Here is a 15,024-nt window from a genome sequence, read left to right on the forward strand (position 1 = left end):
ATATAAAACCCAAGAGAAACGCCATACCATTAGAAATTACTCCCCATTCCCATCAACACCTGGCAACCACTAACCTACTTTTTGTCTCTATGGTTTTCCTATCGTAGATGTGTAACATAAATGAAATCATGTAGTATGTGGTCTTTTGTGACTAGCTCTTTCACTTACATGTTTCCAATGTTCATCCATGTTGTAGTGTGTGTCAGTTCTTCATTCCTTTTTATGGTTGAAAAACACTCCATTATATGTATAAGCCTCATTCTGTTTATCCATTCATCATTTGATGGACATCTGGGTTTGTTTCTACATTGTGGCTATTATGAATAATGCTTCTATGAACATTCATGTATACATTTTTGTGTGGACATACGTTTTCAATTTTCTTGGATATATAGTGAATTGCTTGGTCTATGTTTAATCTTTTGAAGAGCTAACAGATTGTTTGCCACAGTGTCTGCACCATTCTACATACTCACCAGCACTGTATAAGGGTTCCAATTTCTTCACATCCTTGCCATCGATTACTATTTTCCCTTTTTTTGATTATAGTCATTTTAGTGGGTACAGAGTTGTATTTCATTGTGGTTTTGTATCTCCCTAAGAACTAATGATGTTGAGCATCTTTCATGTGGTTATTGGCCATTTGTATATCTTCTTTGGAGAAATGTCTATTTAGATTTCTTGCCATTAAAAATAAAAAAGACCCAGATGTTATTTTTTAGAGCAGTTATAAGTTTATAGCAAAATTGAGCAGAAAATGCAGTTCCATCTCCCCCTTCCCTCCTCTCTCTCTAGACCCCCACAGCTGTCAATAGCTAGCACCAGAGTGGTACGTTTGTTACATTGGAACATCATTATCATCTGAAGTCCATATAGTTTACATTAGAGTTCACTCTTGGAGTTGTACATTCTATGCATTTTGATGAATGTATAATGACATGCTTCCACCATTATAGTAACATACACAATAGTTTTGCTGCCCTAAAAATCCTGTCTTTTGAAGAGCAAACGTTTTATTTTTATTTTTTTAAGATTTTATTTATTTAGGGATCCCTGGGTGGCGCAGCGGTTTGGCGCCTGCCTTTGGCCCAGGGCGTGATCCTGGAGACCCGGGATCAAATCCCACATCAGGCTCCCGGTGCATGGAGCCTGCTTCTCCCTCTGCCTGTGTCTCTGCCCCTCTCTCTTTCTCTCTCTGTGACTATCATAAATAAATAAATAAATAAATAAAAATTAAAAAAAAAAGATTTTATTTATTTATTCATGAGAGACACAGAGAGAGGGAGAAGCAGGCTCTATGCAGGGAACCCAATGTGGGACTCAATTCCGGGACTCCAGGATCACGCTCTGAGCCAAAGGCAGAAGCTCAACCATTGAGCGATACAGGCATCCCAAAAGAGCAAAGGTTTTAAATTTTGATGAAATACAACTTATTTTTTCCAAGTCATGCTTTTTTTTTTTTTTTTTTTAAGATTTTATTTATTTGACACAGAAAGAGAGAGAGCACAAGTGGGGAGAGCAGTAGGCAGAGGGAGAGGGAGAAACAGACTTTCCACAGAATAGGGAGCCCAATGTGGGGCTTGATCCCAGGACCCCAAGATCATGACCTGAGCCAAAGGCACATGCTTAACCAACTGAATCACCCAGGTGCCCCTGAATCATGATTTTTGGTCTAAGAAACCTTTGCCTAACCCAATGATGTGAAGATTTTCTGTTTTCTTCTGGAAGTTTTAGATTTTACATTTAGTTGTATGATTCATTTCAAGTTAATTTTTGTATATGATGCAAGGTATGGGTTGTCAGGAGGGGTAAAGGATATAAGATTTTACTCTACTGGCAAGTTAATAAGATCCATGCCACAGTTTCAATGGCTGCTAGCAAAAGACGAAAGCCTCCTAGATAGAGACAAAGAATTTTATGACTCACAGCATAGGGAGCAGCATAGGGCCTCAGGCTTATGTTGGTTCCCCTTGTCCACAAGTCCCAGAGAAGCTATGCTGAAGGGTCAGGTGGATGAAGTACAGGAGGTACACACAGTAGGTTTGCATCACAGCTGAGAAACCCTAAACTTAGGGAACAGCAGTCTTTTTATAAAGCACTACAAGCTAACCTGTCCAACCTTTGGCCCAGAACAATACATTACCTTTTTAATCTGGACAGTAAACAAACTTGCCTTTTACTCTGAAGGTGGACACTATCTCTGACCTGTTTAATGGACAAACATCCTTAAGAAGACAGTCTGCAACAAAAGAGCAATTAGTATCTAAATCTAAAGATGTGCAGATACATGAGACCCACTGAGAATTGTAAGAATTGTCTCCCAACAGAGGTTGAGATTCTTCTCCTTCTCCTCCTCTTCCTTCTCTCTCTCTCTTTTTTTTTTTTTTCATATGGTCAGGTAATTGGTCCAGTAGAATTTGTTGAAAAGACTATCTTTTTTCCATTCAATTACCTTGATATCCTTGTCAAGAATCAATTGACCATATTTGTGTATGTCTATTTATGGACTCTCTATTCTGTGTCATTGATCTATGTGTCTATCTTTTTACCAATACTATACTGTCTTGATTATTGTGACTCAGAAGTTAGGAAACCTTTTCTAATGTTTGTTTTTTTTTAATTTTTTAATTTTTAAAAAATATTTTATTTATTTATTCATAAGACACACAGAAAGAGAGAGTTAGAGACATAGGCAGAGGAAGAAGCAGACTCCATTCAGGGAACCCGATGCAGGACTCAATTCCATAACTCCAGGATCATGCCCTGAACTGAAGGCAGATGCTCAACCACTGAGCCACCCAGCCATCCCTCTATTGTTTTTTGTTGTTGTTGTTTTAGATTTTACTTATTTATTCATGATAGACATAGAGAGAGAGGCAGAGACCCAGACAGAGAGAAAAGCAGGCTCCACACCGGGAGCCCCACACGGGACTCAATCCCGGGGCTCCAGGATCGCACCCCAGGCCAAAGGCAGGCGCCAAGCCGCTGAGCCAACCAGGCATCCCTGGCTGCTAGGTTTTTAATTGAGGATGTATTGAATCTATAGATCAATTTAGAGAAAATTAACACTTAATAATATCGAATCTTGTAATCCATAAATATGGTAGATCTCTCCATTTATTTAGGTCTCTTGTTGTGTATTTTTTTTAATATTTTATTTATTCATTAGAGACCGAGAGAGAGAGAGAGAGGCAAAGACACAGGCAGAGGGAGAAGCAGGGTCCATGCCAGGAGCCTGATGTGGGACTCGATCCTGGGACTCCAGGATCACGCCCTGGGCTGAAAGCAGGCGCTAAACCACTGAGCCACCCAGGGATCCCTTGTTGTGTATTTTAAAACCTGATGAGGGGCAGCCCCGGTGGCTCAGCGGTTTAGCGCCTGCCTCCAGCCCAGGGCATGATCCAGGGGTCCCTGGATCGAGTCCCACATCAGGTTCCTGGCATGGAGCCTGCTTCTCCCTCTGCCTGTGTCTTTGCCTCTCTCTCTGTGTGTCTCTCATAAATAAATAAAATCTTTAAAAAATAATAAAAATTAAAAATGAAACCTGATGAAACACTTGATTAATACACATATTTACTACTTTATTTGTCCTTCATTTTTCCCCTATCTCTTACCTTCCATATGGTATCGTTTTTCTTCCATCTGAAAAATTTTGTTAGTATTTCCTTTAGTACAGATCTGCTGGAGACAAGCTCACTTTGCCAATCTGAAAATGACATTATTTTGTCCTCTATTACTTATATGCCTACATAAGTTTCCCCCAAACCTAATGAGTTAAGAAAAATAAACATTTATTATTTCACAATCTGCATAAAACAGTAATTCAGGGGGCACTCGGATGGTGTACTTGCTTAAGTGTCAGACTCTTGGTTTCAGCTCAGATTGTGATCTCAGGAGTGTGGAATCAAAGCCCATAACCAGCTCTGCCTTTGGCAAGGAGTCTGCAAGTTTCTCTCTCCCTCTCCCCTGCCCTCTTCTGTTCATCTTTTCTTCCATCTCCTCAGTTTATCTTCTAGAAAGTTTCTCATCAGTTCTTTTGATTGTGACCCTGAAAATCTTAAGAGAATTCTAGAAGATACTGTAGAAAAAGATCTAGAATGTTTCTCTTCTGTTTCTTTTACCACAAATTTATTTCTTGTGTCTACATTGCATTGGTTTTTATGTCCAACATATCCTAAATATTTGAGTCTCTAGTATATCCCTGTTAAGTAAATTGTTGCTTTTCTCGTATGAAAAAAACATACTGCTTCGTTTTGAGGGAGTACCCATTGGTTTCCATTTCACTGAATGTCTTGTTTTTAATCGAGAATATTTAATTTTATCAAAAGCATTGTCAGCACCTACAAACACAATCATATAATTTTATATTTAGAACTATTAATATGATGATTTATGATGATTTACATTGGTAGATTTTCTAATATTGAACTTCATTTCCATTTCTAGAATAAACTCCATTTGGCCACAATTTTTTTCTTCCAATGTGCTTTTGGATTCTACTTGCTAAAATTCTATGTAGAATTTTTGCACTGATATTTATAAATGATATTATCTTATTTTTGTCTTTATTCTTATTAATTTTGGTTTGGATATACTTCTATTTGCTTTATGAAAAGAAACTGTTAAGTCTTTATTCTTTCCTAGATTATGGAGCATTTTAAAAATCATTGAATCATCTGTTCTTTAAAGGTTAGTAGACTTGTAGAGTTTACCTATAAAACAATGGTCCTGGTGTTTGAGGGTTTTCTGGGAGGGAGGGGGTAAGCAATTATTTTGACATTGTTTATTAAAATTATTTATTATATTTTATACAATATTATATCTGCATGTATCTATGCATAATGTTTTATTCAAATTATTTTAACAGACTATTTTATGCAGATGTCAGTTTTGGTTTTCTATTTTTAGTTTTCTGATAAAATTGTACATTTTTTACAGGTTTTAAAATTTATTTGCATTAAATTGTATACGGTTGGGGTGCCTGAGTGCCTCAGTTGGTAGGGCATCTGCCTTTGGCTCGAGTTATGATCTCAGGGTCTGAGATAGAGCCTAAGTGGGGCTCCCTGCTCAGTGGAGAGTCTGCTTTTCCTTCTCCCTCTGCTCTTCCCCCCCCCCCACTCTCTCACTTTTAAATAAATACAATCTTTTTTTAAAAATTGTATAAGGTAGTCTCTTATAGTTTTTAATTTTTTCTTGTTTGTTAAGATTCATTTATGTGTTTGAGAGAGGGAGAGAGAACACAAACAGAGACGGTGAGAGGCAAAGAGAGAGGGAGAAACATTCTTTTTTTTTCTTTTTAGCTATTTTATTGATTTATTCATGAGAGACACAGAGAGAAAGGCAGGGACATAGGCAGAGGGAGAAGTGACTCCCTCTGGGGAGCCTGATGTGCGAGTTCATCCCAGGACTCCGGGATCATGACCTGAGCCAAAGGCAGATGCTCAACCACTGAGCCACCCAGGTGCGCAGGGAGAGACATTCTTTTTTAAAAAGATTTTATTTATTCATGAGAGACAGAGAGAGAGGCAGAGACACAGGCAGAGACACAGCAAGCTACATGTAGGGAGCCCAACGTAGGACTCAATCCTGGGTCCCCAGGATCACGCCCTGGGCTGAAGGCAGCACTAAACCACTGAGCCACCCAGGCTGCCTGAGGAGACATTCTTAAGCAGATTCTGTGCTGAGCTCAGAGCCTGACTCAGGGATCCATCTCAAAACCCTGAGATCGGAGTCATGACTGAGCTGAAACCAAGAGTTGGATGCTTAACCAACTGTGCCACCCAGGAGTCCCTCTCTTACAGTTTTTTGTTTTGCTTTTTTGTTTTTTATTTCCTAATGTTTGTGTGACTATTTCCCTCCTGCTTGTAATTTTTTATTTTGAGTGTACATTTTCTGTTTTTTAACAAGTTAATTTAGATTGTGGCTTACCTAATTCATTGAATTAAATTTTTCTTTTTTCAAGTTTTTTTTTTTAAGATTTTATTTATTAATAAGAGACACAGATTGAGAGGCAGAGACATAGGCAGAGGGAGAAAAAGGCTCCCTGCAAGGAGCCCAATGCAGAACTCGATCCCAGAACCCTGGGGTCATACCGGAGCCAAAGGCAGATGCTCAACGGCTGGGCCACCCAGGCATCCCTCTTTTTTCAAGTTTTTATTTAAATTCCAATTGGTTAACATAATTGAATATTTCTAAGAACAAGCTTATTTATTAATAGGTTCCTCTATAGTTTTGTTATATTAACTGATTAATTTCAGTATTTATTAATTTTTCCTTTTGCTTTCCTTTGGCTTATTTTAAAACTCTTTTTCCAGCTTTTTTTTTTTTAAGATTTTATTTATTTATTCATGGGGGACACACAGAGAGAGGCAGAGACATAGGTAGAGGGAGAGGCAGGCTCCATGCAGGGAGCCCAACTCAGGACTCAATCCCAGGTCTCCAGAATCATGCCCTGAGCTGAAGGCAGACACTCAACCACTGTACCACTCAGGTGCCCCCTTTCCTAGCTTTTTGAGCCAGTTTAATCCATTTATTTTTCTTTCATTTATGTTGATATAATTATTCAAGATAATGAATTTTTCTTTGAGTACTACTTTAGCTGAACTCATAGATCTTTCTATATGGTATATTCATTATTGTTATTTTCTAGAAATTCTGCATTTTTAATTTATATTTTCCTTTTGATCATGGAATTACATAATATAGACACCTCCCCCCATACATATCCAAAGAGAAGGACAATTTTTGTTTTCTGAACATGTTATAAATGTCCATGTTTGTTAAAATGCTATCTAGATGTATTTTTTTACTGTAGGAATTTAATGAGGTTTGGTTTGTGGCCTAATACATTATCTTTTCTGTGTGTGTAAGTGTGTGTGTATGAATATTCCAGAGCACTTGAAAAGAAAGTATATTCTCTATTCTCAGGGCACAGTGTTTGATACATATCAATAACACCTACCATTTGGGTTATATTGTTTGGACTTCTAGATCATTATTTAATTTTGACCACTTGATCTGTTTTGGATTGGAAAACATAAATCAAAGTCCTCTATTATTAGTGTCTCTCTGTCTAAATCTCCTTGAATCTCTACAGTTTTTATTATATGAAAGTTCCTGTTCTATTATTTGGTACATAGATATTTATACTTAAATTTTCACATTGAATTGTAGTCTTTAGCATTAAAAAGTAGTTATCTCTCTCTTTTTTTAAAAGATTTTATTTATTTATTCATGAGAGACAGAGAGAAGGCAGAGACATAGGCAGAGGGAGAAGCAGACTCCATGCAGGGAGCCCAATGTGGGACTCAATCCCGGAACTCCAGGATCATGCCCTGAGCCAAAGGCAGACACTCAACCTCTAAGCCACCCAGGTGTCCCTAAGAGGTACTTATCTTTATCTTGGTTAAAGCTTTTGGTCCTGAATTTTATGTTGTCAGATCCTAAGCTTTTTAATATTTGCAATCTTTTGGTATGCCTTTCTTTGCCCATCCTTTCATCATTAACCTTTCTAAATCATTTTGTCTTAGATGTGTACAGTGTAAAGTTGGGTTGTACTTTGAATTCCATTTTGAAAACCATTTTAAGGGATCCCTGGGTGGCGCAGCGGTTTGGCGCCTGCCTTTGGCCTAGGGCGCGATCTTGGAGACCCGGGATCGAATCCCACGTCGGGCTCCCGGTGCATGGAGCCTGCTTCTCCCTCTGCCTCTCTCTCTCTCTCTCTGTGACTATCATAAATAAATAAATTAATTAAAAAAAAAAAAAGAAAACCATTTTAAAAAATGAGTTAAACTCATTTATTTTTATTGAGATGACATCTATTTGTTCACAATTCTGTCATTATGTTACATTGTCTTTTCATAATGTATTTTTTAAAGATTTATTTATTTATCTTTGGAGAGAGGAGAAGCAGGAGTCTTTCAAGCGTACTCCCTGCTGACTGAGAAGCCAGAAGTGGGGCTGATCCCAGGATCCATGAGATCGTGACCTGAGCTGAAATCAAAAGTTAACCAACTGAGTCACCCAGGCACCCTTGATAATGTAGTTTTGTATTTCTCCTTCTTCTAAACATAGTTTTGATATTTAGGAAGGTTTGTAATTTTGTTCTAGAAGTTTCCTATGTAAAAATACCCTTAATTTACTCTCTTTTGGCACGGTATCTTTTGATTTCTTACCATGAGCACAATGAAATTATCTTGTAATCTAATCCATTTCCCCCCTTATCATACAGTCAATAGTATTATCAATCTTAGTATTTATATTAAATATGCTTAAGATTCTACTTGATTTGGAAATTTTATTTTTTTTTAAAGATTTTATTTATTTATTCATGAGAGACACAGAGAGAGAGGCAGAGACACAGGCAGAGGGAGAAGCAGGCTCCATGCTGGGAGCCTGACATGGGACTCAATCCCGGTTCTCCAGGATCACACCCTGGGCTGAAGGCAGTGCTAAACCGCTGAGCCACCCGGGCTGCCCCGATTTGGAAATTTTAAATACTATCCCTTGAATCTATTGATTTGAGGCAATTAGCAAGCTCATTTTTATCCCTATCTTCTCTCTCTGCAGTATTTTATTGATTATTAGAAATTTCTACATTATTTAGGCGTGTAACATTTGCCTTCTGATCTGGCACCCTGATCTATGTTTGTTTTACTCTTCTACAGTTAAATACATTCAACACTCAAGGAAGATCTCTTTACCCCAATTTCATCAGCCTTGCCAAGTGGTGCTCTGACTGCTGATTTATGATTCTAGGAGGTTCTTCAGAAAGAACTCATGAAAATAATATTCTCTAATTTCTTAACTGTTTGTCTTTAAGCTTTTTATTTGAAGATCAGTTTGGTGGATAAAATTCTTGCCCCATAGTTTTCTGACTTTGAGTATCTTGCAGGTGTTATTCCACTGTTTGTTGTAGTGATTTTTGTCCTAAGAAAGTGCTAGAGGAGTGGAGAGGTGGGATCAGGGGAGCCCTCACTGTTAGCATGATGATGGACCTCACAAAGGCTTCTGTGATTTCAGAGTTTGGTTGAGGAGAGCTTCTCTGTTCGTCTTTCTCTCAGAATTTTTTACAGCCTTTGTTTCTAAGAGCCCTTTTTAAAGTTTTTTTTATAACCCCCTTCACTGCTTTCCAAGACTTCCCACCATCCCCAGCAATCTCACTTTGTTCAGTTTGGGCCTGGTTCTTGTAGTTCCCTTCGGGTAGGATCCTCTCTTTCTGAAAGGGAATAATTGCTGGAGATTTCTGAACTCTCTAAGGCCCTAGATCCCCTCCTCCCTCAAGGTTTTTCACCAGCTATTCTGCCTTTTTTCATCTCCAACAACCCTTTTTTTTTTCATCTCCAACAACTCTTAACACTTTGAAAGTTGCGTCCTGATTTCACCAAATAAGCAGTTGGTGGGTTTGTTATTATCCTTATTGAGTGTTGTTATCCTTGTTGATTGAGTGTGACAGTTCAGAGCCAAGACACTTCTGTGTTCCTTCTGAAATGGGACCTTCTCCTTTTTCTTTTTTTAAGATTTTATTTATTTATTCAGGAGAGACACAGAGAGAGAGGGAGAGGCAGAGACAGAGGCAGAGGGAGAAGCAGGCTCCATGCAGGGAGCCCAACGTGGGTGGGACTCTATCCTGAGACCACAGGAATACACCCTGAGCCAAAGTCAGATGCTCAACCGCTGAGCCACCCAGGCATCCCTCAACTGAACTTTTAAGGACATTAGATTTATTTGTCTGCATATCCTTCTGATAAACTTGTAGAAGTGACATTCCTGATTTAAAAGAGCAGGCACACTTCTGAAGCTTTTACTGTGTTTTGCCAAAGTACCCTGTAGAACGTTTGTACCAGTTGTGGACTTCCTTTTTAAAGCTAGTGGGTAGAGATGGCTGGGCGGCTCAGTTGGTTGAGCATCAACTCTTCATTTCAGCTCAGGTCATTTATCTCCAGGTTGAGGATCAGAGCCTCACAACAGGCTCAGCGGGAAGTCTGCTTCTCCCTCTCCTTCTGCTTCTTTCCCCACCCTCTCAAATAAATGGATAGGTAAAATCTTTAAAAGTAAATAAATAAATAAAGCTAGTGAATAGTTAGTGCAATCACTGCTCTCACATTTCTTGAGTTCCTAGACTCTCCTGAGCAAAATATTCCTTCTCTTTGCAGCCTCCTGCTTTGAGACTGATACACAGAAGCCCCCGGCCTAGATGCCCTAATATAGGGACAGGTGTCTGGAAAAACAGAAAGTCACTTAATAGTAAGAGCACAATAAGCTCTTCGGATTTTGGTCTTGAAAAGGTGGGCCAGTCCAACAGGTGGAAATGCCCCTGGAAATGGCTCAAGGAAGTCTCCTAGAGGGTGGTCAGATGAGTGCACTGAACCATGGATGCCAGGGTTTCCTATTTCTTCCCATCACTGATAAGCTCAGCAAGTAACCCAAATTCATAGTGATCCTGGAAGCACTCCTACCTGGAAAATAGGTAATATTTTCCCCTCTATACCTGACAGAACTATTCTAAAACAGCTAAATGGACTAGAGAAGCAGTTTTATTCTTGCCCATCCTGCCTTGGAAAACCTGAAAATGCAAGTGCATTAAAAATATCAAGTGCAGAGAGTTCTCAGAACCCTTCAAGCTGGCTTTCCAGCATCTGCAGAGGAAGGTTTTACCAGCCAAAGCTTGGGAAACATTAAAAGCTTTGAAACCTTATGATCCACTGCTATTAAAGAAATTTCTAAATTCTGAATATTCCTCTCCCATGGTCTCTCCTGTATCCTGACTCGCCAACAGCCCTGGGCCCCCACAAGAACAAATAATATGCAAAACTTTTTTTAGTCTACTTATGATAATTGCCTCAAATTAACATCACAAGGCAGTGGAAATTACATTCCCCAAAGGCTTCCTAGTGCAGGAAGTTACTGTGCAAAGGTAACTGCAAGGTAGGGACATAAAAATCAGGTTAGCTTCTGTTGTGCAAAAGTTTTTCTGTTAATCCATTAATTATATTCATAAAAGTTGGTGTTTCTGTATCCAAATGCATGAATATTTTAATCTGTTGTAAATGTAAGCTTAAGGTTTTTTTCTATTGAATTAGACAAGTCTCCCTGCCAGAAACCATGAAGTTGATGTTCTTAAAACAGCAATCTAGTGGCTGCTTTTACCTAACCAAATGAATGTTCAGCATTCAGATCACAGAAAGTTACAGCTCTTCCTATTTTGTACGCCTCAGGCCATACCAGGAGTTCAGTTTGAGGGCCTTTTTGCAAGCACACATTGATGAACTTTGTGCTCTTGAGGGAGGAGATGGCAGAGGGGAGCTGGAGACCAGGTGGCAGGGCAGCAGAGGACATAATTGGATAGGCCCTAGGACTGTCTTCAGATCTTTGAAGGGCTATTTTGTAGAAGATAGCTCATTCTTTGCTGTTCAAGGAAGGCATAGGGCCAAAGATTTAGAGCTATATGAAGTCAGACGTTATCTTTAAATAGAAAAACTTTAAACAATTATAGTTGTCTGAAAAATACAAAATAACTTCCTTGGGTTGAACTGAGCTTTCAGTCATCTCACATCTATAATAAATTAATTTTGAATGAGATACATAATTAATGATTTTACGGTTTAAAAACACATGGCCAAAGCTATTTGTTTTTAGAAAATCTTAAAAATGCCTTAGCAAAGCAAACTCTTTAGTTATTCTCACACTAGTTTTGTGGAAAAGGACCCTGTAAGTAATCACCTTGATCCCAATCAGATTTTGGAAAACTCTTGCCTGCCTGGCCACCCTTGACATCTACTCACATAAGAAATAATAGCAAAACAACAGAAATACTTCATATTTTTTTTGAAATACTTCATATTTGTGTTCTTCCTCATTTTAAAATATCTGGATTGTAGCTGATTCTCTATATACATCTATGTATTTCCAAATTATATATTTGCATATCCCAGAGATGATTTTTGCTTCTGGAGGACTCATATCCTCAGCGTTACTTCTGTTAACTCCAAAGACCACTTTCCCCAGCACAAAAAGAAGAAAATGATTACATCATTCCTACCATTAATTAGCCAGTGGTGGTAGACAATCTCCTGACAGTTCAAGAAAAAAATCCTCTTGGGACGCCTGGGTGGCGCAGCGGTTGAGCGTCTGCCTTTGGCTCAGGGCGTGATTCCAGGGTCCCTGGATCGAGTCCCATATCAGTCTCTCTCCATGGAGCCTGCTTCTTCTCCCTCTTCCTATGTCTCTGCCTCTCAGTGTGTCTCTCATGGATAAATAAATAAAATCTTAAAAAAAAACCTCTTTTGAGAATGAAACTCTTCAGTTCGGACACTGTAGACCAGATAAGGCATATCTATAAGAATTTGTTAAACAGGGGGATCCCTGAGAGCAAGCTCTCTCTCTCTCTGTATGACTATCATAAATAAATTTTTTTTAAAAATTTAAAAAAAACAGAGAGAGAGAGAGAGAGGCAGAGACACAGGCAGAGGGAGAAGCAGGCTCCATGTGGGGGAGCCCCATGTGGGACTCCATCCCAGGACTCCAGGACCACGCCCTAGGCCAAAGGCAGGCGCCAAACTGCTGAGCGACCCAGGGATCCCCAATTTAGCTAAATTTAAGGTCACTTGTCATCCTACCCTTGACCCTCTTAGGGGAGAAAATGTTGCAGGAGGGATGATGATGATGAGTAGGAACCCTGGGCTCAGCTCCTGAGCTCTGAGGAACAAATGGAGGGATGAGTTCCAGGTGTTGGGCCCTTGGGGGACCTAGCTGCCAGTCACAGAGCAAGAACTGCACCTCTTTAATACACTCACAGAAGCTGGCCAGGGACTGGTTGGCACCACACCGTTCTCATCTTGACTACATCACAAATCACTGCTCAGCATCTGACCACGCAGTTTTTTGACAGTTTCTATATACATGTCCCCTGTGCTGTGAATATAAATTGTAGGTAAACTTTCTGGTTCCATTATCTATTTAGCCATAGGCCTGCCTGGCCTGTGGAGTAAGCAGGGGATCTCACATTTTAGAGCACCAGATTTAGCAAAATAAAAGTTCTAGACATCCGGTTAAATTTGAATTTCAGATAAACAACAAGTCATTTTTTTGTTGTAAGTATATCCCAAATGTGTTTTCTCTGGCAACCCTACCACGTTTTCTTTTTCTTTTTTTTTTAAGTTTTTATTTATTTATTCACGGGAGACAGAGAGAGAGGCAGAGACATAGACAGAAGGAGAAGCAGGCCCCCCATAGGGAGCCCGGTGTGGACTGGATCCCCAGAAGAGGATCATGCCCTGAGCTGAAGGCAGATGCTCAACCACTGAGCCACCCAGGTGTCCCCCTACAACATTTTCTAATCCATATTTAGACTTCAAAAGAAAAAAATGGGTGAGTGGATGGATGAAGAGAATGATCCACAAGACAGAAAGAAATTGCAGAGATGTAATTAATGAATATCAAACACGTTTTTGTCAATTTATAATATTTTCTTTTGATTTTTCACTTAAAATTATTTTTTATTTTTATGAAAATAATGTATACACATGAAAATTGAAATAGTTCTCAAAGACATATGTGAAAAATAGCAACTCCTACCCCAGACTGATAACCCAAAGTTACCCAGTTAAATAAACTCTTTCAGCTGTTTCTCCCAGTTTTAACTTCCTCCTCCATTTCTCTAGATAATACGCTTAAGGTGCTATTTTGTGGATTTGTCAATTTTAGACATTATCTGTTTTCTTGCAATTATGGGAGATGTGGATTTGCTTCTTTTATCCATTGGCACCTGCATCCTCCTTCTTGTTCCTCCAGCTTCCCAACACTGTTTATTACAGTCTTTGGCTAAATCAATAATCTGTATTTATGTTACTATGCTGTGTAAATTTTTGTAGTATTGCATTTATTTTTATAGTTTATGTGTCATGGATTTTTTTTTTGTAGGTAGTAATTGCTTCATGTTTTTTATTTACTCGTTTTTTTAAAAGATTTTATTTATTTATTATTTATTCATGAGCGACACATAAAGAGAGACAGAGGAAGAAGCAGACTCCCTGCAGGGAGCCTGATGCGGAACTCAATCCCAGGACCCCAGGATCATGACCTGAATCGAAGGCACTCACCATTGAGCCACGCAGGCGTCCCTACTCAGTTTTTTTTTTATATATAAACTTATTACTAATTCTTACAACTGTCTGATAGCCCCTCAACATAATTTTCTACCTGGGGATACCTATCAGGTGATCTGGCCATCTCTCACCTGAAGCTCTCTATCCTCTGGCTCAGAGGGGAGCTCTTGCCCCTGGGTCTTCCATCCCACTGTCATCAAGGCTTTCCTCAGCATCACCCTGGGCATCCCTTTGGTCTCTTCTGGGCATGTTGTCCTCATCCTTGGATTCCTCCCCTTTTTTTTAAGTTTTGTTTGTTTGTTTAATTTTAGAGATAGAGTGTGTGTGCGGCACAAGCAGAGGAAGGAGCAGAGGGAGAAGACAAGCAGACTCCCCGCTGAGCACAGAGCCTAAAGCAGGGCTTGACCCCATGACTCTAAGATCATGACCTGAGCCAAAATCAAGAATCAGACAGATGCTCAACTGACTGAGCCACCCAGGCACCCCTTCTCCTTGAATTATTCTTTTGCTTGGGTAGAGAGCTTCCTGAGAAAGGGAGCATGAGAGGCCCATTATTTGTGAGCTTTTGTGTCTGAAAGCATCTCTTTTTCTACCATTTCCCTTAATTAATGGTTTGGGTTTAGATTTCTAAGCTATAAATAAGTCTCACTTAGAGTTCTAAAGGCCTCACTCCATTATCTCCCGGCTGCCAGTGTTGCTGTTGAGAAGTCTGGTGCCATTCTGATTCCGGATCCTCTCAATTGACCTGTTTTCCCTCTCTAGGTCCTTTTAGGGTCTTTTCTTTATCCTTGGTATTCTGACATTTCATGGATAATAAATCTTGAAATAGAAATCTTATTTTTTGTCCCTGATGATTTTATAGCATTTTTAAAGCTTTCTTCTCCCTCAACCTAGACATTCTTCCTTTCCTCACCACCCC

The sequence above is a fragment of the Canis lupus genome, chromosome 11, assembly GCF_003254725.2.
Source record: "Canis lupus dingo isolate Sandy chromosome 11, ASM325472v2, whole genome shotgun sequence".
Taxonomy (NCBI): Eukaryota; Metazoa; Chordata; class Mammalia; order Carnivora; family Canidae; genus Canis; species Canis lupus.